Raw genomic sequence first — 4,328 nt, 5'->3', positions numbered from 1 at the left:
ATATGGAATATGGGCGTGGTTATTGTCCGATTTTGCCCATTTACAATACCATCCGTCCTACGCCCGAAAGAAGTGCACATACCAAGTTTCGTTAAGAGATCTCAATTTTAACTCGAGTTATCGTGTGCACAGACGGACGGACGGACGGACAGATAGTCACCGCTTAATCGATTTCTCTTTTCATCCTGATCATTTATGTATACATTTGTCTATATCTATCTCAATTAGTTTTGCCTGTTATAATACCCTTGTGCACAAGTGCGCTCGGCAGGGGCGCACCCAGGAATATATTTTAGGGGGGTTTTATATTTCTGAAGATATATCACCGGAAAATACTGAAAATTTTCTTCAGATAATACCCTCTTTAAAATACATTTATGCTAGTTTTATGTACAGTATTTAATAAATAAAATAATAAACGTTTTAAAATTCATAAACTGCACTTTATTTACAGTTTAACAGAACTCAAACGCTTTTAACCGACTTCAAATAAAAGGGAGGTTATCATCTCGCCGGAATACATAACTTTGACCACGTGAACCGTTTTCAATAATCCTTTTTTTATTAGAAAGATAGTACCTCAAGGTTCGTCCCGTAATTTGTTTTAGAGATCCGATGATTGGATCATGAAAAAATTAACGGTACCCTTAAATTTGAATATGAGAATTGAAGTCGGTTGTGTTCTTTCCTTAAAAACTACTTGTTTAATAAAAAGTTCTATAAACTCAAGATGCGCTCAACTTTCAAAAGTACCTAATAAAAAATTTTAAAAAAGAGTCAGTAAAAATAAATTTATTGATTCCATGAATTTTTTCACTTCTATGTTCATTTTTTCGATTTCTGGTTTTCGATAGAGATGGTGATTTTTCACGAAATACCGAAAAAATTAACTGAACTCTCAAGAAAAACGAAAAATTCATATAAAACGACGGACGAGAAATGGAAAAGAAAATTTTCTTCTACCAAAATTTCTTAAATCAGTTTGCAGCTCTCAAGAAAAAAAAATGCTCGTATTCCCTCATGAAAATTTACAACAAAAGCAAAGCGCTTTTTCAAGCAACAGAAATTATTATAAATATTTCTTATAATTTCCTTGAGAGCTGGATTCTTAGCTTTAAGATACAGATTGTATTTGAGATTATTAGCTTTAGGGGGGGTTTGAACCCCAAAACCCACCCCTTGTGTGCGCTAATGGCGCTCGGGTATAAAAAAGAGATTAGTTATAAACTTTTGATGATTTTCTATTAAACAACTTTGCCTTCCTATACATATTGTAACAGTTTCACTGGGTTACTTTTCGTCCTGCAAAATGGCTATATTAGTAGAAAGTGTTGTACTTTTGCTTAGTCGGAGGAATATTTTGAAAAATGAACACGCAAAGCTGTGAAAGGAAACAGGGCAATATTATCGAGAAAAAACGCCATTAAATTATATCGTACAAACCGGTTGCTTTTTAGGTTTTTTAACATTTAAACTATTTAATTTAGTTTTGATGTCCACATATTAGAAACGTTGCAGTTTTTAAAGACCTGCTCACTCTCTGCATATGAAAGAGCAGTAATAAGCAACAATAAAGTATGTTGGCACCGTGGTACAATTATTAACAGGATTTATCTTCCCAGAGAGTTTTGCTTCACATCGAAATTCGTGCTCTTTTATTCTTATTCGCTATTTTCTAAATATTGCGAAAAGAATGCGCACTTAAAATTAAGATGAATATAAATGTTATGAAAAAAAAGCCCCGCTACGTTCTTTGGAAAAAATACAGTGGCCCAAATGTAAACTGGGACGCGAAATTCTAAAAGTTTCGGCTATTTTTCTTTAGTTTATTTAATTTTTAATATTTTTTATGCAAATAAAGCTTTTTACTTAAAAAACACCATATAAATTCTAGTTTCAGACTTTGTGCAAAAATTATGAAAATTCTGGAGGATTTGGTACGGTGCAAATTTGAACTAGCTAGGACATACCGTTGGTTTACCGCAGAACTCCACAGGCAAACACCGATGGCCTACCAACTGTCATTTTAACGAGCAATATGATTGCAAGTTTTTGTGTGTGGGCACTTTGATGTCTTAGCGCTGACATATATTGCAGCCCATTAGAAATAGGCGGTCTCCATTGGAAATATATTTTGTGACATGGTTATCACGACATCAGTGTTTTCCTGTGGAGACAGGGCCTTATGACGGTGCTACGCATTTTTCCACACACAGTATGTTCGACAAGTTTTTTATAAGGAAATATTGCAGCAAAAATTGTCAAAAATCAACGTTAAGTTCTAGGTACTTTAAATTTGCTCTTTATTACGCCAAAATCTAAAATTTTCACAGATGCCCATTAAAAAGCTAAAAACTTTGGTCAAAATTTGGACAGTTCTCATAATTTTTTAACAAAGTATGGAATTGGATTTAAATGGTGTTTGTTAAGTAGTCAGCTATACTTTCATAAACAAAATAATAAGCATTACATGAACTAAAGCAAAATAGTCAAAACTTGCTAAAATGTCGAGTCCCTGTTTGTGTTTGGGTCACAGTATATTTTTGCTTAAAATAAAAGCCATTGAAATCGGCCCAGTATTTTATGACTTTTCGGATTAGAAAAAACTGCCTTTAAATTTTATATAACACAGTTCGGCATGATAACTTTCTCTAGATAGCCAAGAATGTTCGCAATTTTTATATATGGACTATGAAACCGCACGCCCAAAAGTTTTCTAATAAATTTTGAATAAGAAATATGAAATTTTGGTTATTTGAAACATGTGTTTACATATCGACTGCTGAGTGGAAGATCGACCTATATCGGCAGCCAGTTCGAAAAGGCCCTATCTTAAAAAACTTTTCAAGAACGCCATATTTCAGAATTTTGTTGAAAAACACTCTATGTCAGAATTTGGTTAAAGAACGCCCTATCTCAGAATTCGGTTCTAAAACGCCCTATCTCACTTCAAAATGTACTGAAAATGTGCTGATATAGGGCGTTTTTGAATCGGCAGCTGAGATAGGGCGTTTTTGAAACGAAATAGAGCGTTCTTTAAACGTTTTTTGAGATAGAGCATTTTCGAGCTGGCTGCTGAGATAGGTCGATCTTCCACTCAGCAGTCGATATATGGTTTTTGCCATAGGTTAAACTATATTTTTATAAAAAAATTATTAAAGTTAGTTTAAAAAAAAGTTAGCTAAAAAACTAAAACTTAGCAATATGTCGGTGACCTTTTCAGTATGTCACGCGATAGAAAGTGGAAAAGAACGCCAAATGTATTACTCGCCCGGGGCATTATTCAAAAATTATATAATTCAAACCCACCTTTAACATTCTAACTTTGTTTTTGCCTTCTCAAATCGGAAAACTAAAGATGTTCTTTCGAACTGCTGGATTGCTTGCGCGAATTAATGACAGTGATACGCTAAGCACTATTTGTTTGGTAGGATAGCTTAAAATCTGCGAAGGGTTGTACCCATATGGTATACATACATACATACCCATGTACAGTGGCGGATTTACCATAAAGGCAACATAGGCAGCTGCCTAGGGCGGCAAAATTTAGGGGCGGAAAAATTTTATTTGAAAAAAATGTTTATTTTTTTTCAAGTTAGCTGCACTGAAAGTAGAATTTGTGTTCGTACATTTTAAGACATAAATTTGAGATTAAATTATGCAACACTGTTAAGTATTTTTGATATTATTTAAATGATAATATTTAAAACTACTAATTTAGTATTTGTGAGATTATAACTTATCAAGTGAAAAAAGTTTGTTGATGATGGCTTTCTTTAAAAGTTAAAAACCTTTACTCAAGGCAAATACCACTTTATAGTAAATAACATACATTTGAATATTACTATTTACTGCTAATCGTTCAAAAACTGGTACTTTCACCTCAAAATATTTTTCTTATCGGAAAAAGGGCGGCAAATTCTGAATTGCCTGGGGGTGACGAATATTCAAATCCGCCACTGCCCATGTACATACATAGTTATAAATAAATGTTTAGTTAACAGTCTTAACTTGGTGCAAAATCTCTTGATGATTCCCTATTTCCATTATCGCATTCGACGGCAAAACGAATCCGGCAAAGTTTCTTTGGCGCCACTTCCGTTAAAGCTCAAAACGAGCAAAACCGCCCAAAGTGATGATCTACACATGCATATCTGCACAAGTAAATATGTATTGAGATATATGTATGTATATGTAAATATAGTTATAAAAATATTAACATCTACATACATGAGAACGCACGCAAATACATAAATATGCACATACATATATAGACACAGATGTATGTATGTATGTATGGCCCTTTCAGGTTAACAAGATGCGAACGC

This window comes from Rhagoletis pomonella, unplaced genomic scaffold (genome assembly GCF_013731165.1).
Source record: "Rhagoletis pomonella isolate Grant_MI unplaced genomic scaffold, Rhpom_1.0 Rhpom_scaffold_00001, whole genome shotgun sequence".
NCBI classification, from domain to species: Eukaryota; Metazoa; Arthropoda; class Insecta; order Diptera; family Tephritidae; genus Rhagoletis; species Rhagoletis pomonella.
This window is presented reverse-complemented; position numbering follows the sequence as displayed.